Source organism: Talpa occidentalis, unplaced genomic scaffold (genome assembly GCF_014898055.3).
Source record: "Talpa occidentalis isolate TD23 unplaced genomic scaffold, MPIMG_talOcc4v2.1 talOcc4.5, whole genome shotgun sequence".
Taxonomy (NCBI): Eukaryota; Metazoa; Chordata; class Mammalia; order Eulipotyphla; family Talpidae; genus Talpa; species Talpa occidentalis.
The window spans coordinates 43898222-43925237 of NW_023604861.1; the positions used below are offsets into that span (position 1 = coordinate 43898222).

Below are 27016 nucleotides of genomic sequence, written 5' to 3' on the forward strand. Positions count from 1 at the left end.
AGCCAAGTGACCAGTGCATGAGCTTCTATTATCTATGCAGGCCCATGAGGAATTCAAGACAGTGAGTAGGTGATGGCTCTTTCTAGCTGGGAAACTGGCACGATCAAAGGGAGATTCAGGAATATAAGTATGGTTAGGAGGTGGTAAATTAGGCTGACCAGCTGTCCTGATCAACTCAGAGGTGAGATATTTGTCAGGACATGAACTCTTGGGGTTAATATGGGAAGTTCGTGGCAAATTTGTCACCCTCCAATTAAGCAAAAACAGTATAGTGGAAGGATGACCCATTATAATCTAGCAGTGAAAACAAGTTGAGAAATGTCTACAGGCGTTGTCCAATACTTTGAGACTGTTTGTAGGTGTCACCTTCTTTGGAAATTCTTTCCTGATTCCGCAAAGATGAATGAGACACCCATATTCTGTGAGTTATAAGCATTTCACCAAGTTGCTTTACAAAACCTATAATAGATTGATAAGGCTGCCTTCAGAACAAGACTGTGAACCTTTGTAAGTGAGACCTGTATACTTCTAATGTTTAGATGATTTAAATTACCTTGATGTAAAACTGAATCTGTTTTCCTATTTTGTCAATATCTGTACTAAGGCAAAAATTCATCATTACATACCACCAAATTTTTCCACTGTAAAGATGTTTAAATTTTTATACCACCAAGAAGTCTAAGCATTTACTTAAAACATTTAAGTTTTAGGATACTAAGCCAGTAAAATGCAATCAGAAAGTCTGAGTTTCGAACTGGGGCTACATGTTTTTTAAAAGACCAGTGACTTGCCATGCAGCTGAATAACATGATTGTTATATGCTCCTTGGAATGAAACTGAAAATCAAAGGGAAAAAAAGCTTTTCCTGGAATTTCCGAGTAACATACCACGTTGCATTATTTAGAACTAATACTTTGACCTCTATTAACTAACAAGGGTTGCAATTCAATCAGTGGTTTTGTGGTTAAGTCTTGTAAATTGTGGGAGTTCTGCCAGAGATATTTATGAACTACAAGAAAGAATTTCAGAAGGGAATATTGTGAAATCCATTGTCTACTTGCTGGATTCGGGGGCATATGAACTTTAGAATAGAACACTTCCTTTCAGTCACAATGAGAATTCTCCAAAAACAACTATGACCGGTAATTTTTAAAAAAGAACTTAAGACTCAAGAACATATACAAGGTTAAATGAACAACCAATAAGGTTTTTGTTTATCTTTGTGTAAGTTATAGAAAATGTGACACTAGAAGAAAGACTGAAATCTGAAATGCTGAAGGAATCAGCATTGGAATCAGCTGGAATCAGCACTGTAGAACAGTGCCTTAGGGGACATCTAAACCAAGAATGTAAAGATTGGGACACTCGCCCAATGGGTCTGAGAAACTTACCCATCCTAGGGACTCATGGGTCTGAAGAACTATATGAAAGCAATGGTTGGTTGCAGCCCAGCACTGCCCCCTATGGCCAGAACCTCAGCATCCTAGACTTTTTCTTTCCCTCCAGATCTCACCAGTCACCAAATCCAAGAAGAGATTCTACTGCACATCCCAATAACTCTTGCTGTAATGTGGGATGCAAAGGCCATATTTCTACCTTTAAAAGTACTCTCCACCCGCACAACTGCATTCACCTCCTAGCAAATCTCTTATCTTCTACTCTGACTCACCTCCAGCTCAGTTACAGTGTCCTTCACAAACAGTGGTGTCACTTCATCTAGTGTCACTGACTGCCTTTGGACCTTGACTCTCTCAGCCTTGCACAGAATGCCTTTCACTTTAGTTATGCAGAATTATTAATAGTGATCCTTACTCATACTGTGATATCTTGTGCATTTTCTCGTTTGTGCTCACCTTCTCCAGTCATTTTGTGCTTCTGTATTGTAGGGAACAATTCCCAAGGCCCCCTGACAAATGGCTTCTAGCCAGGTTGGCTACTGGGAAGCACAGGTGGGAGATGACACACGTGGGAATGCACCTGTGGTTATTAAGTGATATTACTTCTGCAAAATTATATTTTTTATTCAAACTATAAAATCTTTTAAAATACGGAATTATGAAATACATATGTGGACTGAGAATAAGATTCTCTAGTTAATGTTAAATAGTCATAATAACCTAACTCATATATATGTATATTTATTACATATGTCTATGCATATTTATTATTAAAAATATATACACATAAATACATAAATAAAAATGTCATCTGTAACCTGAGTACATGAATTAACTTCCATTAAATGAAAATAGATTTGACAATAGTAAATGCTTTACTTTACTGAAATGTATAGAATTTCACCTTGACTAAACTTCAAAATGAGTAAACTAGGGATTAAAAAGCATAATCAAGACCCTGATTAAAGCCTGAAATTCTAGAACCCCATATTTTATGAGCAAGTTGTATTTTAAAGGGTTACTAGTAAGCAACCCATTTCCCTATAAAATCTAAATATTACATTTTTAGATCAGTCCATCAGTCTATAGTAACCACTGATGTAGTTACTATTGAATTTAACCCTAATTTAAAATTTCTATAGGAAAATTCAACCATCATAGGATGAAATTTCTTTCCTCACTCTCCAGTTCCAATACAAGACTCTCCTTTGTAAATCCCACATGAACATCCTCAATAAGGGAAGAAGGTCCCTCACTCACAAATCTCATATAAGTTAAGGGTTTAAAAATGGAAAGCACGTATAAAAATGTAAGTGTAGATGAGGTGGAATCATTGTATCTTTGGGAAAGGTATCAATTTCATGCAAGCATATGATTGTCAAGGCTTGCCCTATCTAGGTTACTAGGCTAAGCTGAATTCCTGTGGGTGAGAATGGGATTTCCCAATGAAGATGAATGTTTGCTTTGTCAATGCTGTGGGGCAGTGGGGGTGGAGAAAATGAGAATTTGCAAAGACAAGGCTTAGACCAAAGAGGAGAATCTTCCTTTGGTTTGTGAAGTTAGGGTCAGGCAGGTCAAGCAGGAGATAGGTTTCAGTCTCTACAAAAGCTGACGTGATTTTCTATACTGTACTTCCCTGCCATGACGCCAAAGCTCAGCAAAGTTCCAGTCTCTGATTCTTCCCTTCCTACACTCCCACTTTAAACCTCAGAGGTAAAAGAGTCTTGGAACACTTCAGATGAGTCACTGCAAACTAAAGGTTTGAAAATGGCATATGTCTCTATTTCCTAATCTACATCCCCTGTCCACCTCTTTCCTAATAAATAAGATTGTAGCAATAACCACTAACATTACTAGTACCACCTAATGCCTGCAACCAATGCCAAAAATGATGTCATCACAGAAACCATGCCTCCTTTGTACTACCATTCAGAGCAAATTTGTCCAGATGGATGGGCCTAATCTGAGACACTTTGAAGGTCACTGAAGCAAAGACAATGTTTCTGCTTAGGAAAGGCAGATTTATCAGAATCTGGAGTCATGTGCTATTGAGTACAGACTAAGACATTCAGTGCAGGCTGCATAGAACAATCCTCAAACGATCAATGAGGCTTGTATAGCCAGCCTTGGGGTAAACATATTTAGCAACTGTTTGTAAGAGTGTATATTTATGGGGAGTATAGCAAGATGGCAGCAGAGGAAGATGCCAGACTCACCTCCTCCACATAATCTCAATGTAATACAACCTCAACAAAAGAATAGGCTAAGGGCCTCCCCGGTGGCGCAGCAGTTGAGCGCTGGGTTGCGAAGCTGCCCGCAGCCTCTGCATCGCCGGTTCAATCCCCAGCTGCTCCCCGGCCACCGGAGGAGGGTCCCACATGGCGCGCAGACCTCTCCTGCCACCCGCTGCTCCCCTCAGCAGTGGACTTCGGTCCTTCTGCCTGCTCTGCTCCCCGCTCTGGCTCTGGTGAGTCCTCTCGCCCTCCCACGCTTCTGACTGTACCCAATGCTTGTATTAAATAAATAAATAAATAAATAAATAAATAAATAAATCTTTGGGGAAAAAAAAAAGAATAGGCTAAAACAAAACAAAACAAACATACACTATCAATAGATGTAGAGAAAACATATGGAAAAACTCACCACCTATTTCTGATAAAAACCCATTTCTGATAAAAATGGGATTAGAAGGAGCCTACCTCAATACAATAAAGGCCATGTATCACAATCCGACCAATAATACTTTCTGGTAAAAAACTACAAGTTTTCCCTTTAAGATCAGGTAAAAAACAAGAATGCCCGCTGTCACCATTTCTGTTTAATTTAGTAGTAGGGATTTTAGCTAGAACAATCAGATACCAGGAGATAAAAGAAAAAAATGAAAAGAAGAAGTGTTATTATTGTTAGGGGGAAAAGGATGTCCCAAAGCTATTTCCATATAGGCTTTGTGGACTCCACCCCCACCCCAGGTCAAAGCCAAAGACACTGGGAACTCCAAATTCCATCACCACCAAAGGGAAGGTGGCTGGGACCAGCCAGGTGGATAGAAAAGGCAGACACGTGGACTTTGGGGGACCCCATTTTGGGCTCTCCACCAGCTCGCAGCGTCCGGCCAGCTCTGAGAGTGACTTTGGGTTTCCAGGTCGTCGGATCAGGTAGGACGCATTAAAAGACTTTATTTCCCTATTTTCTCCCTGAGTTGTACATTTTCCTTATTTCCTTTCCTCTTGTAAATAAACCTTTTATTAACCTTTTCGTGTGTGTCTGTAGTAAAGTATTCATAAGTCCCTTTAAAGCGCGCGGGTGAGGACCCACAGCCAGGAACCCGTTTAATATCGGGGTTGCTCTATAACATTATCATTATTTTCATATATTAGAGTATACAAAGAAAACCACAGACACCACCAAAAAGCTACTAGAAACAATAAATGAATACAGCAAAGTGGCAGGTTACAAAATCCACATACAAAAATCTGTAGCATTTTTTATATACAAATAATGAGTAAGAACAAAATATTAATAAAATAATTCCATTTGCAACTGCATCAAAAAGAATCAAATACCTAGGAATTAACCTAAACAAGGTGGTGAAGGACTTATACAATGCAAACAAGATGTCACTAAGAGAAAAATACCATGACATAAGGAAATAGAAAAACATTCCATACTCATGGATGGGGAGAAAAAAAATATAGCGAAAATGACCATTCTACCAAAGCAATATGTAAATTTAACACAATCCCCATCAAAGTACCCAACAATATTCTTCAGAGAAATAAAACCAAAAAAAATTAAAGTTTATATGGACCCATACGGCCTCAAACAGCAAATGCAATCCTCAAAAAAAAAAGAGAGAGACATGGAGGCATCAAGTCACCTGACTCTAAAGCATTAAAAATTAAAATGATATGGTATTGGAATAGAAATAAACAAATGGATTAATGAAACATAATTGAAAGCCCAGAAATAAATCCATATACATACACACGCACACACACGTATATATGTGTGTACATATATATGGAGTGCATATATATGGTGGGGGTGTGTGTGTGTGTGTGTATGGAGGCTTAATTCATGGTTTCCTGAGAGCCTTTCAGGACTCAGCACACATGCTCCTTCAGGATACACCCTGATAGCGATACTGATAGCGATAAGGGATAGCAATAAACAAAACCCTTGGTGGCCAATGAGCTACTGTTTTGAGCAGAGGTCCCCTCAGTCACCTCTGCCTGGGGCACTGCCTGGCACAGACTCAGAGGAGCTACCTGTGACCACTTTGGTAATGGCAGGTCCTCAGGGGACAGCATCTACGCCTGAGGCATGAAGAAGTGATCCCAAGGACCACAGACACTGTGCTCAGACATACACAAACTTGTTGCTGCTCATCAGGAAGACACATTCTCCTCCTCTCCTGTGAGTCAGAAAAGCAAACTGGCCCCACCTACAAGGATAATCTGACCAAGGGGCAGAGGCAGGAATCCTGGGGAGATTTTAGGGTAGAGAAACATGGCAATGGTTTTTCAGACTTTCACTGTCAGTGCCAATTTCTCTGTATTTAGCCTTTAAAAATGACTTACTGTCATCCCAGGAGGGTGCCTTAGAGGCTTCCCTAGAGTTTTATCTTATTTCCTTTTTTTTTTTAAAGATTTATTTATTTATGCATACAAGAACTGAGGTACAGGACAGAGATGTGGGGGAGGGGGGAGGGTGAGAGGATTCACCAGAGACAGAGCGGGGAACAGAACCGGCAGATCTGCTGAAATACACTGCTGAGGGGAGCAGCAGGCGAGATAGGAGAGGTCTGCTGCACCATGTGGGTCACCTCCCTGGCCAGGGATCGAACTCGTGCTGCAGTGGCTGCGGATAGCTTCACAGTGTTGTGTCTTAACCACTTGCACCACCAAGAAGGCCTCTGTTTTATCTTTTTTCTGCACACAATGATTGTGGCCAGAAGCGTCCATGGGATCACGTGACTTGCTCCAACATCACCTGGTTTATTTGTACAGGGCACATGCCACAGGAAGGACACAGTTCATGGTGCTGTGCATACAAAGGTCATTTCTGTGGATATGCCACCAGTCCTTATCCATCCTCTACTAATCCCATTAATCCACTGACCTACTACGAGGGCAATGAGTACGACAGACAAGCCACCTACATCCCTTTATCCCTCCTAACACTTCCCCAGCCGCATCTTCCTTTCCTCCCCTTTTCAGTCTGGCTTTCTTCCCGGTCATGGTTTTCATCATTAACCTGTGGGCTCTCACAGCACAACAGCCTCACCCGAACCTCCGACACAGTGCCTGCTGGGAAATACTGGGGGAGCAGGCCAGCAGTGCAGCCACATCACTCTCTCCAGGCTCCATTTACCTGACATGACGGTTCTGGTTCTCTCAGGCCAGAAGTTTCTGGTGCTAATGACACATGACAGACACAGTATCACTCAGAAATCCCTTGGCACCACTGACATGGCTCCTTTGACACAGAACTTAAGTTATGTTTTCAATGTCAGGCTCAGTAGTGGCTGCAGTGAAACACATACTATATCTTTTGCAAAAAGTTTAAAAGCAGTTTTGTTTAAGTACTAAAAAAGCACTGAAGAATAACAAAAACAAATATCTTGAACCTGAAAAAAAAGGGAAAATGTAGTATGCAGATGAGACGGGTTTCCTTCTCTGAACCAAGGGCACATGGAAGGTAGTGCCCAGGCAGGTAAGAGAAGACATTTTTTGCCTTTGGAGAAAACAGCTGCAAAGAATGCAAAGATGAAGAAACAAGTACAGGGGAATATACCTCTCAGTAACTAGACCAAGTTTCAGAGTTACAGCTTAGGCGGGTTAAGTGAGGAACAGGGGGCATCAAGAGGGAGGCTCAGAATTGCTGGGTTTGGGTTTTTACTTTTGCCTTTGGCTTTGGGAACCTGGGCCATTGACATCCCATCCTTGATCTCAGATTGCTCAGAGTATTTAACAGAGTTGTTAGGAGAAACAAATGCATCCTAAATAGAATATTGTAATTGAAATATTAATTGTGCTCATGGCATGACACCTTTCTTGTAAAGCATATATATTTTTACAGGTTAATATAAATGGTTAGTGGGAAATGAATAGAACTCTACATCAAACAGTAGCGAAGGGCCTCCCGGGTGGCGCAGCAGGTTGAGCGCAGCGCTGTCAAGCTGTCTGCAGCCTCTGCATCGTGGGCTCAATTCCCGGCCTGCCAGGGAGATTCCCACATAGCATGGCAGACCTCTCCTGTCTCGCCGGCTGCTCCCCTCAGCAGTGCTCTTGGTCTGTCTGCCTTTTCTGCTTCCCACTCTGTCTCTCGTGAATCCTCTCACCCTCCTGCGCCTCTGGCCTATACCCCAGTTATTGTATAAATAAAAAATAAACATTCAAAAAAAAAAAAAGTAGTGAAATGTTCTGTTGGAAATTCAAAGGACTCAAGCTTATTATATATGCATCTGGACTTAGGCAAGAGCAACACCTCCCTTGTTGCCTATGGATGTGCAGAAAAGGCACTTGCACACACAGGTCACACTGCTTGTGATTCACACAAAGAACCACCTTCTCCCTACAGCCATCCTGCCAGTTCTAGGATCATGGCTAGATGAAATGATGTGCAGTTGGGTGTTTGCATGTGGATGTGGGGTACATGTTGCTGTTTTTCCCTAAAAATACCTCTGAACAAATACAAATTAAATGCCATTATTTCATTTTAACATTAATTCTATCTTTTCTCTGTGCACATGCATAATATACAATCTTAGGATTCTTTCAACCCTGACTATTAGAAATAAATAACAGATGTCCTAAAATTTTGACAAGTAATATTCTAAAAGTCAATTGTTCAGAAATTAAAACATTTTCCCCTATATCCTCAAATTATTTGCCCAATCACACTTAATTCATAATGCAAACAGTTACCAATAGTAATATGGTAACAGGGCGGCCCCCAGGAAAAGGGGAAGTTTCAGGTTCCCTGGCCCACCTAAAGGTGAGTGGAGCTGAGCAGAAGCTGGAGAGGAGACTGAGGAAGGAAGGAAGCAGGGTGGAGAGCCAGAAGGAGACCTGGAGGAGGCACATGGAGCCGAGATACATGTGAAGAAGCTGCACTTGCCTTTTGGTCCTGGACTGAAGCTGCACTGGCCTTTTGGTCCTGGTTGAAACAGATGTGGGTTCAAGACCCATGGGGAGGTTAACAATAGCAGTGTTGATCTTGATTTTGATTTTGCTTTTTTCCTTCCAGACTTGCCTGGCTATGATTCTCCACCACAAGGTGCTTCACACCTGTGGCAGGGTTTCAGGTCTCAGAGGCCCTGCTTTGGGCCAGCCCTGTTTGGCTGGGTATTTACCCTCGAAGGAATGGGTAACATTGGATGCTTGATTTAGAAACTATATTCTTCTCCATTCTTCCCCTTTTCTGTATTGCACACTAATTGTATTAAAGTTCTTTTGTTTTGCTGTTTTTTGTTTAGAGAAATAAAAAGTTTATTGAGGAGAAAAGGAACAGAAATAAAGTGGGACTCCCAGGTGCATTAAAGTTCTTTTCCATTGAAGGTCTTATGCACTAGAGTATGTTTTGTCTTGAGGCGGCAGATGGCAGAACCTACTTAGAGTGGGGCAGGCTTGGGGTTCTGGGGTGCCTCTCTCCCTGTCCTGTAACAATATGACTGCTATGTTTATAATCACTGGTAATAAACCAAATAACAGTAACAAATAAAAAGATGAATCTGATTTCTTGGCTTAGGTTTGTCTGGCAGCAGAAGTGAGAAAAGGAGAGAGTTTTGTCTCCTTCCAGGATTGGAAATGTTAGGGGGAAAAGGATGTCCCAAAGCTATTTCCATACAGGCTTTGTGGACTCCACCCCCACCCCAGGCCAAAGTCACACTGGGAACTCCAAATCCCATCACCACCAAAGGGAAGGTGGCTGGGACCTGAGGGTGGGGTTAAGCAGCCAGGTGGATAGAAAAGGCAGACACGTGGGCTTTGGGGAATCCCCCATTTTTGGCTCTCTGCCAGCTCGGAGCATCCGGCCAGCTCTGAGAGTGACTTTTGGTTTCCAGGTCGTCGGATCGGGTAGGACGCATTAAAGACTTTATTTCCCTATTTTCTCCCTGAGTTGTACATTTTCCTTATTTCCTTTCCTCTTGTAAATAAACCTTTTATTAACCATTTTGTGTGTGTCTGTAGTAGAGTATTCATAAGTCCCTTTAAAGCGCGCGGGTGAGGACCCACAGCCAGGAACCCGTTTAATATCGGGGTTTGCTCTATAACAGAAAGACCCTGGTAATACTTGGTGTGTTAGTCCTGGGCATCCTTGAGGGCTCAGTCCCACTGCCCTCCACCCCGCCCCCAGTAGACTCCTTTTGAGCCACTCTAGGACTCCCCTCACCCTCCCAAGTGCTACAATGCAAGAGGTTACTTCTGTCTCTTCGCATCCTTCCTCAGTACCTTCTCAGAACAGGAATGTCCTCGATGCTGTGGAGACAGGGCAGTGCCACATGGCCAGGCAGAGAAGTAAGCCGTCTGCTGTCTCTTGCAGCTTCACTAGGGTCAAGCCTACTATGGAGCAGGCAACTGTTTATCAGCCAAGCAGTCACACATCTTTTGTTCTATATATCCTGAGCCTGCCTGAGTTGTGAGCTGTTTTTCCCAGTGGCTGTGTGCAATGTTGTGATTTATAAGAAAAACAGGAACTTGGTCATCCAGATAAACAAAAATGTATTTCTTATATATATTTGGTCATTGTCCATCATCCCTGACTCACAGCTCCCAAAAACCCTTGGAATTTCCTAAGTATAGAGAGTGATCAAGGTATCTTTTATTAAGCTAATGAGGTATTTTCTGGAAGCACTAAGATTAGGGGTTGCCAGTAAAATCAAGCACAGAATTGGAGATGCAACTATCAGTCCCGCAGCCCTCCAACCTTTGGGGATGACAGGGGAGCTGGAGGTTGAATCAACTGCCAAAGGCCAATAATCCAATCATGTCTATGTAATGAAGCCTCCATGCAAACCCAGAAGTACCTGCTTCAGATAGCTTCCAGGCTGGTGAAAGCATGGAGGTTTGGGGAGAGGGGTGCACCTGGAGAGAGCAGGGTAACCTTGCATCCTTTACCCAAACCTTGCCCTATGCATTTTTCCATCTGTCTAATAATCTAGTAAGTAAACAGGTCACCTGAGTTATATAAGTTGCTCTAGCTTAAAATGAACTGAACCTAAGGAAACAATTTGGGTTTACAACAGGCATCTAAGGGTATGTTTGGGGGAAGTTTGGGGGGGATGTGGTGGTTGGAGTGGCTGTGGACCGAGCCCTCAATCCATGGAATCTGCTGTTGTCTCCTGGTAGAATTGAATTTTGGGACAACCTGCTGCTATCAAGAATTGCTTGATGGTTTCTTCCTCCCCCCACTGCAAAGTGGATGCAGAACCAAATCATAGTATTTCTGGGCTCAAGGTTGGGAGAGGTACAGCAGAGAGGTTATCTCTAGGGAAGAAAGGATTGCGAGCCCACACCTTCTGGTTGACCAAATGAAACCTGCCTTTCCATCTGCAAAGTAACTACTGAAGTACGTGCTTCAATGTGATCAATTTATTGTAATCAAATTTCATTTATACAACAACGCTGCTTCACACCCCTCCTGCCAAACACAACCTGCCAGAGTCTGCTGGTTCATTTCTTTCCTAATTATAATTTCAGAACTATAATGATATGGCATCAACTCTATAGGTCCCCATAGTCCCTCCCAGATCAGCTGTTCTGATGCAAGTGTCTGGTGGTTTAGTAGCAATCGCTGCCTCTCGGGTGTTACATAAGCAGTTCAGGGCCTCATACATGTAGCACAATTGCAAAGTCCACTAAGACTGTCATCATTTGTGTGATGTAAATTAGCAAGAAACACTGATGGCCTCAATTTAAATGAAGCTCCTGTGGTTCTTTGCAAAAGTTCTTCTAACAAGGAAAAATCACATAAACGGCTTCATTTGTTCATTCATTTACTCATTCAACAACGTTCCCATGGTTCTTCCTATCTTACTGGTAGACACTAGGGGGAGAATGATGAGCAGCAGACATTTTCTTGGCCTTCACAGGCAGCCAATCAACTGGAGAGAGATAAAAAATGAAGTAAGCAATTGTAATGTAGTCCAGTTGGTATTGTATCACCTGAACTGGCCATTAGGAAATGACATTGCTGCGCAGACCTAGAGGTGAGGAAGGTGGTGGTTACCAATATGCTGGCTGGAAGGTGAGCAGGGAAAGTGGGTAGGGAGAGCAGGGGCCTTGAAATCCTTGTTATGGATTTGGGGGTTTATTCTAAGGATTATGGGAACCCACAGAAGCATACAGATCTGAAGACAGCAAGAGCATATGCTGAGAAAGCAATCAGTAGGCTGACAGAGCCAACAGGGCAGAACAATGGTGGCCTTGAGATGGGAAAGCATGGTGGAGACAGAATAAACATGGACTTGTGACCACCTGGGTGTGTGGGATGAGATGGAGGGAGAAGGAAGATGGAAGTAGCTGGTACAACTCCAAGTGACAGGCTGAGGCAGTTTACCAAACCAACAAGGTTGGTAGGGGTGTGGAACAGATCCAAAGGGAAGATAAGGAATTTTGATTTAAATATATTAACTTTGCAATGTGCAAGTGGAAATATCCAGGAGACAGTGACAGATTCCTTTACAGCAGAGAGGTTAGCTCTGCAGAAGAAAGGTTTGTGAGTCTAAGTAGAAGACTCCCCTAGGGTTAGCAAGAAAGAAATGGGAAGATATTCCTCGCACAAGGACTGGAAGAATTAGCATTGTTAAAATGGCATCTTACCCAGAGCAATATACAAATTCAATGTTACCCCCATTCAAGTTTCAATATAGCACCTTTCAAAGAAATAGAGCAAACATTACTGATATTATCTTGTCACTTTGGAAAGTACTTAACACTAGCTGGGCAGGACAGCGCCAAGGCCCAACACCCGAAGCACCACGTAAGTGACAGGCAGATGCAGTGACCTAGGAGAGGGAGTGAGAAGTTGCTTCCTTCGCAGTTCCATTGATATTCTGAAAACACCAGATACTTGATTCTAAACACACTCAAGCAACTCTGAGCCTCACCAGATATTAATTGCCTTCCTCCAGCTTGCTGACAAAGGAATTCCTGTCTCAAAATTGTTGGTAGCCAATAAGAGCGTACCTATTAAGAACTCTTCAGTAACTCCCACCAGGTAGTGCTGCTCAAACTTTTTTCCAAGTTGCTCCTTATAATAAAAAGAGATGAGAGGTAAAAATGAAGATGGAGACAGAGAAAGAATCTCAACAGTCATAACCACCCTTGATAATCACACTTAACATGTATACTGACTTACACACCATGTCTAATATTCCACAGTGATGTTTATAGACACGATATGAGGACCCGTAAGAGTTTCATCCCTTTTCTTGACTAGACATCTAACTAAAGCCAGTAACCAAGACAGACTGGATAGTTGGTGTCTTTATGTGGAATTTATTTTAGAGACATGAAAAAAAGTCGGATTGTCATATTATTGGTATTTCTTCCTCTTCCCCTAAGTGATGATTACCCAGGCTTGAATCTACATCCTCCACAGAAGGGTCCTTTATGCTGTGGGGGGAGGGGTGCTGGGAAAGAGGTGACTCCAGAAATTACACATAATAAAAATTTCAACAGAATTCTAGGAGCTCTTTATGACTTCCTAAGTGAGAGTCTTACTATTTCCTTAGCAACGACTCTACCACCAAAATGGACAAGCACATGTAATATTTCTGCCATACAGTATCCTTTATTTTATAAAATAAGTGGTATTATTATTCTGATTTCCTGTGCTTTGCTATTTTTTTCTGAGTTAAATTTTCTTATCTCAAATAGTAAGAAAAATATTTTAAAAATGATAGGGAATAAGAGAAAAAAAATCCATGACTTTTTTTCTACCTATGTCTTCTGAAAAAGAATATCAGATCTTATTTTCCAAGATGCTTCCTTATTTTAATAAAAATTTTAATTTTTAATTTTCTCACCCAATTTATATATACAAAAAGGCACAGGAGATTCTTAATATTGTACCTCAAAGTGGAGATAAAGCTAAAAGAAATGTGAGATCCATGAGCCTTGCTAGATTGGTACTAGCTCCACGAGTTGGACAGGCTGGGTGCCATGCCCAGCTCTGATGCAGTGAAAAAGCACCCGAGCACACATTTGTCCCCAGGTTTGTCTCAAGAATATACTGTTCCCTGAATGACCAAAAACCCCTTATCATTATGGGCAAAATATTTACTGCTTCTGTGCTGCCTACAATCAAAAGAGGCCTTGGAGTTCAGGCACAGGAAGGTCAACTGGGAAGAAGATTATTAACATCTTCCTGACCTTAAATTCTAGAGGAATTAGAAAACAAACTCACAAGCACACAACAAAACAATATCGCGATCTATTATCTTGTAAAAGATAAAAATAAAATGAGATGTATCCACGAATACAGGAGTCAAATACTATAATTACTTACTTTAACTGTATAAAAATAAATATTGCTACAACAAGGATGAACCTCAAAAGGCTAAGTGAAAGAAGTCAAACACTAAGAGCACATCTGTATGAGTCTAGTAACATAGGAAGAAGTCCAGAAAACAACTCTATAGAGACACAAAGTAGACTGGTGGTTGCCTGGGCCTGGGAAAAGAAGTACTGACTATGAACTCAAACTACGAACTTCCACATGTTACAAATATTCTTTGTATAAATTAGATATTTAATATAACAGTTTTTAAAAAGACAAGGGTTTGATGGATGGGCCAGAAAATACTAATGTAAATAACATATAGTAGGGCTGAGTAGGTATACCAATCACTTAATATTAGATAGACTTGTGTTGAAATTCCCACCACACTGCTCAGCAGCCATGCAGCACTGGATCAAGTTACATAACTACTCTGAGCTTCAGTTTCTGCATCTGAAAACAGAATAGGGTAGTAATAATGTTTTTTCAAATTATAGTTGGGTTAAATAGGGTATCACCTGTTGAAGACCTCCTTGGGAATCTGGCAAAGTGAGTAATAATAGCTCCTATTAGCTGATCACTGGCCATATACCAGAAGTCATGGAGAGACCTAGCAGGGACATTCACATGGTCATATACTAACATCCACTAATATACTAATACTAGTAAGCGCCATATATTAATAAGCTAAGGAAATAGGATTTAATCCCATAGATGGTTCAATTCCATGGTAGGCTCTTAACCACCATACTGTTTTTTCTCATGATTATTATCATAAATATTCAAATTAGGCTAAAATACCTATACCTGACTAAAATTGTTATATTTGATACAAAAGCAATTTACTTCGAAAGGAACCCAATGATGCAGTGAGCTAGATGGCCAATGTGATTGACATTGTCACGGAGCTACCTGAAATTCCAATACACTCTTGGTCCACACAGACAACAATACTGGCCAGTTAACTTATAGTCATATATCCAGATCTAAGTACCAGATCCTCAAAGGAACGCAGATATAATCAGTTTGCAAAACAACCTGCCAACCACATACTTCCATGGATAGTAGGAGAGTTCTTGGATACACATCTTGAAAAGACAACTTTTAGGGAAGATATCACAGTGAGTTTCCTATGGAAGGAGTACAGATTATTTAGATACCCAGCTTCTAGTAGAATCAGTTTGAGTTTGCTTTTAGAATTGGAATGAGTTTGCTTTTCATTCTGGAATACAGTACTCACAAACAACCAAAGAAAGAGAACAGGTCATCTAGCAAGGTTCAGGATTTCTACCTGGAGATGGTTCAGTGGCTGGGAACACAGAATCCACATGGCAGGGGCTGGATTCATAACCTCTGAGATTTTCTCCACCTTTATAGTTTTATTATCCCAAAGATATATAATCTTCCCTAAATAGCAGAAAGGGTCCTTCAGGAAAGGGCACCAACCAACTCTGCCTCTTTTATTATGGGTGTTGGTGCCTCTTCTAACTCTGCTGAGTGACAGATGTGTTTCCATGCCCTAAAGATCACATGTGGGGCAGGCCCACACTATGTTATCTAGGTTTTCAGAGCAAGGATAAAGAGAGCAACTGAAACAAAACGTACCTAGTTGCTTCTGTTATGTCCACTTCTAAATCTCAAACATTGCTTATTTAGGAAATTGATATGAACTATCCCAAGAATGAGAAAGCATACTACCTCCATAGTGATCCCAAGTCCAACTTAGTAATGCATTAGAAGACTGCTGTGAAATTTGTTAACTGAGTCTAAAGGATTCAATGGCAAAGCATTTCAGAGACCTCTAGACTCCATGCAGCACTCCCCACCCCCACCCCTATTTCTGCAACATCCAGCAAAGCCACTTGTGTCTGAAATAGGTTTGCTGCTTTATTATACAGTGACCTGTCTACTTGAGAAGGCTGTGAAGAACTGACACCTAGTAGAGTTAGCTCAGATACAAAACAAGGTAACCTGAGAAGAAAAGGTGGAAATGTGAGGAGTCAGAAGAACAACAATTCTGGCTTATAAGAAATTGGTGGCCTAGAGTCTAGGAGAAAAAATTGTCTTCAGGAGACCCCATGCACACTGAGAGACATGGGGAAAGCCCCAGGCATCCTAGGAATCTTGTGACATTAATGACCACTCTCTAATCCTTATTTTTAAAAATTAACCAGAGATGGAAATAAGGCAAAGGATGTTAACCTTTCAATGTCACATCAGAACAGGGTCTAACAGGACTACCAGAGATGATTTCATTTTGTCAGAGAATGTACCTGATTTTGACTTGCTATTTATTACCGATTAGGTAAGTTAGAGGGTAATTTTTATTTTTTTTGTTTTATCCAGGAGAGAGATACAAATAATTTTTCCTTGCAGAAAAGAAAACCACAAAGGTTACGGTTTTACTGCCTTGTAGGATATTAACCAGTTTGTCTAACTCAGCAAACATTTCAGCATGCCTTTCTGACAGACTACATAAATCTCTGCTCCTCAATGATCTGTGAGCCAACTCTGCATACTGTGGGCTTCCTCATTAACGAACTCAATCAGTCTTTGACACATGCACACAGTGTATCTCCAAGAGTTATGTTTTAACACTTTGAAAACTGTACCTTGATAAGTTTAAACCATAACCAATCACCCTGGTCCCATTTACTCTTTCCATTTTATAATTTCTTTTGATTGAATGCTGTGTCACAATTTTTATCACAATTGCCCTATTTTACCCTATGGATATTACAGGTGTTGCAGCAATTATATCGTTCTGGGAGTAGGATTAACAACATTTATCTTCTAATAAATACGGGTCTTTTCTGAAGACTAAAAAATAAGTGAAAGTTAAAATAAAAACAAACTGACAAAGTAAAGATTTCTAAATAACTAAATTCTACTTTTCCAAAATAACTGACCATTACTCACACATACCTGGCAGCTGGGTGCTCATTTCAAACTCAACTCTTTCTTCTCAAGTAGGTTCTTTTTTTCCAGTCAGTCCAGTACTCTAGTCTAATTTAGAAACCATGCCTATTATTGTCTCTTGAAATTCTACTGTCTACTAATCTACAATTTTGTCAGAAAGTAAAAAAATATTTCTTAAACACTAAGTGCCAGTCATTATAATATATTTCATGACCATTATAGACATGAATTATATTTAAAATAAACTGCAATCTTTATATGACTTTCTAAAAATGTCATGATCCACAGTGATGATTCTCAAAAGCTTTTTGTCTCTTCTGTTTTTCTATTCTCTAAATGCTTTCTATCTTTTTATTTTTATATATACTATTACTGTAGATACTATATAGCAATAAGGACCTACTTAGCCTCTACAGGTTTTAAATATGGTCTCTGCTCTACTTATTCTCCAGATTACATATCAATGCCCACTTGTGCAAAGGAACAGTCTGATTAATCTGGTGATTTCTCCCTGTGCAATTCAAGTACCTTCATTTCACATAAAATAATACCAAATCCTATAGACTTTCAGAGAGGTGCAAGGTCACACAGCAGAAATTCTGAGTTAAACACTGATGGAGTAACAGAACCTGATCTCTTCTGTACCATGCTACACTGCCTCTCAAAATTGTACTTCTACAAATATCCAACATGAACTTAACTGTGCATGATCCCTTGGGAGAATCAAGGTAATACTAGAAAGGATAAGACACTTGACTAAAGTCAAAAGTATAAGAACAGAGATATTAATTCAGGTCCATCTAACTTCAGCAGAACTGTCCTCTTCAATCATTTATTCACAAATATTTAAGCACCCTGCCCTAAAATCTCTTTCCACAGCATCCTTATAGTTTTTTTCATTTTATGTTGCCTTGTACTTGATTTTATTTTTTTTTGTACTTGATTTCTTGTTCCACATTTCAATGCTGTCTCTTCAAGTACCTTTTAGAATCTTAAAGAGAATAGATCAACACCTTTATATGCAGGGATCAATAAACATTAAATGAATAGATGATATTAAAAGGATAGTAAAACCTATTCTATGTAAAATGGAAGTATTTTAGTGTGCTGGGGAAAGGCACAACAATTTTGAATTGATGTTTTACAAATTAGCTTTATTAAAATAAATCAGTTATCTTTTTGTGAATGTTATAAAACAGAACATAAATTTGTGTGATTATTAGACTAGTTGCAATAGACATCTTTACACCAAGTAATGTTCTCCTGCAATCGACCTCTTTACACTAAGGCTTAGATCCTCTGGGAGTACGCCTTGGGTCTCACTGTTACTATAAGAGCTTCATCGAAACACCAGAGAGACTGACTGTGATAATCTCCACTCCATTTCAGTAACATAAGAAGCTATTAGAAATATTGCCCCAGAACACCCGAGATGTTTTAAAAAACGACTAGAAGTTAAGTAGTCACTTTAGCTGAATTTTGTCATCTAAGAATTAAACTTGAATACAAAGGCACTCAAACTGAGCTGCATTTTCCCTATCCATCCATGCTCAGTTTTCACTATACTCATAAACGAAAACACAAAGTCTTCAAGTTATCGTCGTGCCTAAGAAAACATTTCCAGTCCTACAGAGGACTACTGCCATTTATCCAAAAGACAACTTAAGGTAATACATTTCGCTGTTCCTTTCTAGCCAACTTATTAACAGGTGTTAATCTATACCTATATTAACAAGTTTAACTTCTCCCATGTTCTCTTACCTTCCTGTCCCCAGTTATGTGAAACTAGATATTAAAGTAAAATTAACAAATCAGTTACTTAGGAGACAAAGAAAGAGAAACCAAAATCCTAGAAAACCCACCTAATAAATAATCAGTGCCTGATTAGGAGTTTGCAATGAAATTGTATTGCTCTGGACAACATGTGTGGACAAGGTTATGGAGAAATCAGAATACTTTTACGTTGCTGGTGGGATGTAAAACGATGCAGCTACTTCAGAAAACAGTTTAGCAGTTCCTCAAAATATTAAATATGGAGTCAGCATATGATCCAGTAATTCCACTCCTAGGTCTATACCATGGAGAACTGAAAACATAGGTGCATACAAAAACATGTACATGTGTGCTTATCGTAACATTACTTCTAATAGTTAAAAAGTAAAAACAAATCAAATATCTATCATTTAATGCAGACTCAAACTAAATATGATATGCCCATAGATTTGAATATTATTTGGCAATAAAAAGGAACACTGATTGGTATTACAACATAAGTGAACCTTGGAAATATTATCCTACCTGAAATAAGGCAGTCACAATTGCCACATACTATAAGATCTCATACAAAATGTCAAGTATAGGCAAATTAAGAGACTGAAAGTAGACTAGTAGTTGCCAGAGGCTGGGGGAAGAGGAAATGAGAAATTTAAAAACTATATTGTCCACTTCACATCTATTTATTATAAGCCATCCTTACACGACACATTGTTTTACCTCCTGCTCCGATAAGCAAGCATTTTGCAAATATCCTACAGACAAAACCATTATGAGCACTTTGTATAAATACAGATCAGATCAAATCATTGATTAATGTCTTGCAGGTTAAGATTTCACATACCTTTAAGTGGCTACAATTTTTTAATAGTGTACAAATGATTCAGCCATAGAATAAACATTAAGTGTTAGAGAGGAAATTCTTGTCCTTCCAACTTAATGCAGCAGGCCAAATCAGTCTACGGTGAAACACTGACAGCGCAGGACCCTAGCTCTAAAATGGTAATAGGCTAAGAAGACATTAAATAATCATCTTTTTAAAAATCACCTGAAGGGGAGAGGTTGGATGAACCTCATCAATCCATTTCCAGGGTCATGAATTACTCAAGCACCATCCAAGTTCCCACCTGCCCAAGTCTCCCCTATCACAGGGGCGCTGTTCCACTAGTTGCTTTAGGAACCCTCCTCTCCGGTTCCTGCCCTGTTCCTGCAGCCCACGAGGAAAAGAGAAATTTCAAAGTGACTTTAACTGCATGAAATTTTCTTTCTTTCTTCTTTTTTTTTTCAACACCATATATTTTGAATGACACAACATTCCAGGCACCTGTGTAGTTAAGGTGCACTTAAATAATTTTCTACAGGCTATTCCCCCCTCCTCTATGATTTCACTTTCTGAGGTTTCAGTTACTCATTCAATCGCAGTCTGAAAACAATACATACAATAAGACGTTTTGAGAAAGAGATCACATTCATATTACTTTTATTACAGTATATTTTATAATCCTATTATTAGTGATCAGTTTGTTATTAGCTGTTAATCTTTTACTGCATCTAGTTCAAAAGTAAACTTTATCACAGGTGTGCACAGGTGTGCAAGTATAAGAGAAAACAGAATACACAGGGTTGTGTACATTCCTTGTGGTTTCAGACATCCCCTTGGGGTGTCCGCCTTGAACATGGTGGTGACTACTATATCGGCAGCCACACATAGTTTGCACTTCAGCCCACTCCCTGAATGACTACAATTCTACCACTCTCAAATCTCTGTTCTGCAAGAACCCTCCCTGTGTGGGAGTGAAGCTTCTAGAGTTCATGTTAGTATAAGGCAGCAAAGAGAAGTGAATGAGGCCCCATCAAGCACCCTGCTGCTGAAACATGGAAGCAAAGATGGGAAGATGAACAAGAACAAGAACTTGACTCTTCTCAATAGTTCCCCAATGTAAACAAAGCCTTCAACAGTCTTCTGGAAACCACGTCTCAGTACTTCCAGAGATTCACACCACAGCCTTGGAGATATTAGCCTTCTCCATCTCTCTCTTAGGGACTCAGCAATTTTCTTTTCCTACTCTCCAGTCTTTGGACTAATTCTTTCATGTCCACTTCCTCAGAGCTATAGAGCACTTCTAATCCAGTTCTGCTATAATTTTTCCACCTTTCTACTCTCCAGTGCCCAACTGCCATGCACACAGGTCGTTTCCTGAAGTCACCCCAAATCCTGTTCAACAACTTTCAATGACTCTGCTTGCTTCCTGGATGAGAGCCATCAGCACTCTCATCATTCACACCACCATTACTTTCCTTTTATTTTTTTTATTTCTTTATTTCTTTTTTTTTTTTAAGATTTATTTATTTATTTATACAAGCACTGGGTATAATCAGAAGTGCGGCAGGGTAAGAGAATTCACCAGAGCTAGAGCGGGTAGTAGAACAGGCAGACTGACGAAGTACACTGTTGAGGGGAGCAGCGGGCGGCAGGAGAGGTCTGCGCGCCATGTGGGACCCTCGCCGGCAGCCGGGGATTGGACCAGCACTGCAGAGGCTGTGAGCAGCTTCGCAGCCCAGCGCTCAACCACTGTGCCACCGGGGAGGCCCACCACCATTACTTTCAAGTGCTTTCAAAAATTTAAGGAGCTTCTATAATGTGCAAGGCACAGTGCTTGCTGCTTTGACAACAGTACAAAGAATAAACAATCACTTTAGCTCACACTGTTCACGTACAGATGCTCCAGGTTCAGTCAACTTTGACCACCTGTTTGTCTCTGAAAGTGCTACCCAAGTGTCCATCACATCAAAGACCTACTAACAGCCAGAACTCCCAGTCTTGACTCAAAAAAGACACCTGTGTTAATGAAATAGAATGAGCAGGCACAAGGTGAGAGCTTAGGTCATAGGAACAGCTAGAGTTGAAGAGAAAGTGTTGGAAACCACCTTCCTAAAGAACACCTATAGTTAGTGCAAGAGGAGAAGGAAAAGGAAAGGCTAGCACAGAGACCAAAAGGACAGAAGCAGGGTGAGGTGAACAGTTACCAAGTACAGTTTTATGACAAAAGTAGAAATAAACAATGGTCAGGGTTGCGGAGAATCGAACATTACCAAGAGAAGGTCCCTGACTTGAAAGTTAAGAAATCACTGTTTTAACTTAGAATGTAGTTTCATTCCTAGGATGAAATCCACCAAATTATGTCAAATGCAAGGGTTGTAGAAATAAATGCACAGTGAGAAAGTGGAGTAGCTATTTCCCATGCCCCTGCCAAATTTATGGAAGAGGAGGATGGAAAGATATAGGGCAGTGGTTGTTGAGTTAACAAAGCTAGCTGAAAACTGGAGAAAGCTAGCACTGCTCAGAAAACTGCTGCCTGACAATGGAAAGCTGTAATTCATTCATCCGACTCTAAAAATGACTCATGCGTAACTTTGGGACCAGGATGATTCTGTGATAGAAAAAGAGGTCTGGTTTTGCCTGTCACTTTTCCCTTTCTGTGGACTGAGGAATGAATGGGCTCTGAAAGCTGGCAGTGCATGATCAGTGACAATACAGGTAACACTGCCTTCAAAAAGCAGTTTCCTGCCAAAGTGTCACAATATAAAACTTGGTGTTTGCTCGATCAGCCTTCTAAAGGAAAAAGATTCATGAAAGGCTCTTTGTTTATTCTGCTCTGTTTGGATAAGCCCACACCTACACATCTGACCCGTACTAAGGCTCTTTTAAATAACAGCATATTAAGTGTCACTTTATAGAAATGAAATCACTCTCCTGGTAAATTAGCCAATCAGTATTTCCGGAGCATATACAAAAACCAAATGCAACCTATTTGCCACCCCAGCTTTGGTATTGGTTTCTTTCTTTTTTTCTCAATTTGACTGATTCTTTTCAAATATTTGTTGCCCATTTTCAAACAAGTTGCCCTGTGAAACACTTCTCTCTAAAGCCTATACTTGTCATGCAGAAATTTAATGTGCCTGCCTTACTTTGGGTTCCTGCAATTCAAGGTAGAGAAATTCTGAAAGTAACTTATCTCCAGTTATCAGGCCTAGAGCAGTGGCATGATTTGGACCCTGATGAGAACCTAAAATCATTTAAGCTGGAATCTTAAATCAGAATGCCTTGTTGAAGTTCTGTTTATGTTCTGATCTAGACTTTAGAGTATTCCGTCATCGGTTTTGCTGGGTTGTTGCTACTGTTCCCCTCCCACAGCCTTTCTAGTTTGGAAGGCTATTATCAGCCCTGTGCAAACATGATGTGCGGCTCTACTATTTCCTTGACATATCCTGAACCTCAGCAGTAATGTTAATTTCTAATGGATGACGTGGCATCTAATTTTCTTGTGATTACTCTCTAATTTTCTAGTTTAACAGGGGAAGGCAAGATGGTGGTGGTGATGGTTAATTTTATGTGTCACCTTGGCTGGGCCATGATGCCTAGCTGTTTGGTCAACTGCCAGTCTAGATTTTTTTTCAGATATGATTAGCAGTTAAATGAGCAGACTTTGAGTAAATCTGACTACCCTCCAAAATGTGGACAGGCCTCATCCAGTCAGTAAACTTAAAATACTAAATTCCCCAAACAGGAGGAATGTGGCCTCAGAGTTGTCTTCATATTCAAGATTGCAACATCAAGTCCTATTGTTAGAATTTCCAGGCTGCTGATGAGCTGTCCTCCCCATTTTGAAATTGCCTGCCCCCTCAACTATGTGTTCTTTCTCCCTCTCTTTCTCTCTCCTTTCTAGATAATTAGAAATCTTCAAAAAAAAATATATTATATTATCCTGGAAATGCTATGCCTATTATGTTATAAAGTAAGGTTTGTTTTAAGATTTCTGAAATGAGACCATATATTAAAAGATGTTAGAGCTCCACATCTAGGGATGCACAAGTTCTTGGCACCCACCCAGCTGCTTTCAAAATGTCTACTGTTCATGAAATTCTGTGCAAACTGATGGTTGCCTTTGTAAAGGGTAGAAGGGCAGAGGAGGGCTCCGTCATTAATTATCACGCTCCACCAAATGCATATGGATCAGTCAAAGCATATACCAACTTCACTGTTGAGTGGGATGCTTTGAACATTGAAACAACCATGAAGACCAAAGGTGTGGATGAGGTCAACATCAATTAACAGTTTGACCAACCACAGCAATCAACAGAGATAGGATATTGCCTTCACCTACCAGAGAAAGATCAAAAAAGAAACTTGCATCATCACTGGTCAGCCTTGTCCAGCTACATGGAGATGGTGAATTTCAGCCTATTGAAAACACCAGCTCAGTATGATGTTCTGATGCTGAAAGTCTCCGTGAAAGGATTGGGAACTGATGACAAGCCCCTCATTGGGATTATTTGCTCAAGGACAAACCTGGAGCTGCAGGAAATTAAGAGTCTACAAGACAGATCTGAAGAAGGATATTATTTCCTATACTTCTGGCAACTTTGACAAACTGATGGTTGCCTTTGTAAAGGGTAGAAGGGCAGAGGAGGGCTCTGTCATTAATTATGAACTGATTGACCAAGGTGTCCAGGATCGCCATGACACTGAAGTGAGAAGGAAAGGAACCGATGTCCCCAAGTGGATCAGCATCATGACCAAGTGGACTGTGTGTCACCTCCAGAAAACATTTGAAAAGTTCAAGAGCCACAGTCCTTATGACAAGGAGGAGAACATCAGAAAGGAGGTGAAAGGTGATGTGGAAAATGCTTTCCTGAACCTGGTCCAGTGTACGAAGAAAAAAATACACCAATGTTTTGCTAGCAAATTGCACGATGCCTTAAAGGGCAAGGCACCTCGTAATAAGGTCCTGATTAGAATCGTGATCACTCGCAGAGACTTGGACATGGTGAAAATCAGGTCTGAATTCAATAAAAATTACGGCCATATCTATATCCACAAGATACCAGGGCGACACAAGAGGTACCACTGTACCTGCGCAGTAGGAGTGACTAAAGCCTGAGGTGTCTCAAGTGTCCACGAGTGGAGCCTTGGGCTTCCAGTTGACAGTCCTAGAAATCAGCTTATGTTAGCCCCTGAGCCCCTCCCTGTGAAAATGATCTTAGCACTGCCCCATCCTTGTTTGAGTAGCCTAAGCACTGCCTAACATCTTGTCTAGTCTCTCCTTTCCTTTTAACAAAGAAATGAACATTCCAAGGAGTTGGAATAGAAATCAATGATATGAAACACTTCGCCTCTTGTACACGGTCATAAACAGATGAATAAATTGAATTTTTATTTTAGACATAAAAAGTAAATAAATAAAAGATGATACACAGAATTGTCAATAATCATGTCAAAAATTATAGAAGACTACAAATGGATTTAAAATTTAAGAAGCAATTATTTCCAGAGGCAATAAAAAAGCCAAAACTTAACTTTGCCCTTTCAAATGTCAGTATCTTAATTCTCTGGACTGGATTGTTTCTTATTGAATAGACTGCCAGATAACTTTAAATTGTAGCCTCGAATCAGGAAAATCCAAATTATACACCCCTAAAAAAAAAAAAATCATGCTCATGGTAGAACAATCCCAACAGATAAAATCCCCTGTGAAAAAAGTCTCTCTTACAAAGTAAGCAATAAAATTTTACTGGGTGCCTATCATGTGGGTTGGGAACTAGTATAAACAAAAGCATTTATTGTATAGTCTTTTGTAACACAAACTAGCATCTACTCAGTGCAACAAAAACAAATGTTAAATCAGGTGCACTGGGCTCCATTATTAGGAAAGGATTATACTGAGTTCCATAAAGGTGGGGAGAGGGAGGTTGGGATACCCTAATCGGTAATAAAAACAAATGCAGAGTAGGACCCTAGAGAAGCAAAAATTAATGATACATGGATGCACTTTCAAAAGACTAATTCCTGGTGCCCACCCTGAAAGGTGTTAGCAAATCCCCAACAAATTAGTTCTATAATAGTAAATTATAGAACTCTATAAATTATAGACCTCTACAAATTCTATAATAGTAAAGCAATGGTCACTTTCTGTAGACTTTACCACTAGACCTTAAAGGCAGGACAATAACATTAAGAAATGGATTTTCCTTTAACCCGGATCTTCATTAAGATAACTAAAGAATTACTTCATTTAAAAAAAATATCAGACTGGACCCATCCTACCTTTCCAAGTCATCTAAAGGTCACTAAAAAGGTCACATCAAAGTAGGTCTGATTTTATTTTAGGCCTAGCTGCTCAGCAGGATAGCTGAGACCATGCAATTATCAGTGCTTTGAACTTTATCCAGCACAAAATACAAAAAAAACCATCTGGGTGATTTGTAAGTTAGTGCTGTTGCCTGGCATTAAGTTAATATGTAACATCAATTCCACAACAGAGAAAAAAAAATCAAAAAGTTAAATACACTCAAGAAAAACCAAAACTGGCAACAAGAAAGTATTAACTTCACTGTTTGATTGGCTGTTTGCACATCTCACCCCCATTCCAACTTTCCCATCCCGAGGAGGGTGTTTGCTTGTGCCTAAGCAGTGTATGGACTAATGATTGCTTATCCACCTCTGATCCACTCAACAGGGGCAGGTTATATTGAGCTGAGTGGTTCTGATTTCAAGGGACAAGCAGCCTGATTACTTGGGCTCCAGTACAACCAAAAGTTTTTCCTTGAGAATTTTCTGTATGGAATTTCAATATCCAAATAAGTTTAAGACTGATATCTCAAAGTAAGTTATTCTCAGTAAGCAATGACTAGAAATAACTATTAAAAATCAGTGATCAGGGCCTCCCCTGGTGGCGCAGCGGTTAAGCGCTGGGCTGTGAAGCTGCCCGCAGCCTCTGCAGTGCCAGTTCAATCCCCGGCCACCGGTGAGAGTCCCACATGGCGCGCAGACCTCTCCTGCCGCCCGCTGCTCCCCCCAGCAGTGTATTTCGTCGGTCTGCCTGTTCTGCTCCCCGCTCTTGCTCTGGTGAATTCTGTCACCCTCCCACGCTTCTGACTGTACCCAGTGCTTGTATAAATAAATAAATAAATCTTTTTTAAAAAATCAGTGATCAAACAAAAAAAAAAAAATCAGTGATCAAACAAGTCAATATCTGTCAAGAATGAAGACGTTGACAGAGCTCTACTCACTAGCATTTTATTCTTCTATTTCTCACAGCAATCCTAGGAGGAAATTAGCTTTTATGGCTGACTTTTAACAAGTTACCCAATCCCATGAAATCCAGTTTCCTCCTTTATTATACTGGGTGTTATAACATCTGCTTAGGCCATTGTGTATAGGAAGTGAATCAATTTGTGGAAGAAAAAATAGGTAACACTATTTCACAGGATCTTTACATGGTTATTATAAAAAAACATATGCAGCAAATTAGGATACAAATGAACACTCCAAATTTCTAGGTATAGTATAGAGAGGAATGTCAGGTGTGCTGACAGTTAAGGTCACTCTTAACCAATGTAAAACATTATAAAGTAATGAA

At 40.2% G+C, this 27016-nt stretch overlaps 1 protein-coding gene and 1 pseudogene across 3 annotated transcripts in view; one reads left to right on the plus strand and one right to left on the minus strand.

Annotated features, from left to right (window-relative positions):
* Nucleotides 1-27016, minus strand: part of SPATA13 (spermatogenesis associated 13) — a 278943-nt gene that overhangs the window by 85205 nt on the left and 166722 nt on the right. The gene's annotated exons all lie outside the window — the stretch shown is intronic.
* On the plus strand, nt 23500-24538 carry LOC119258512 (annexin A2-like; annotated as a pseudogene).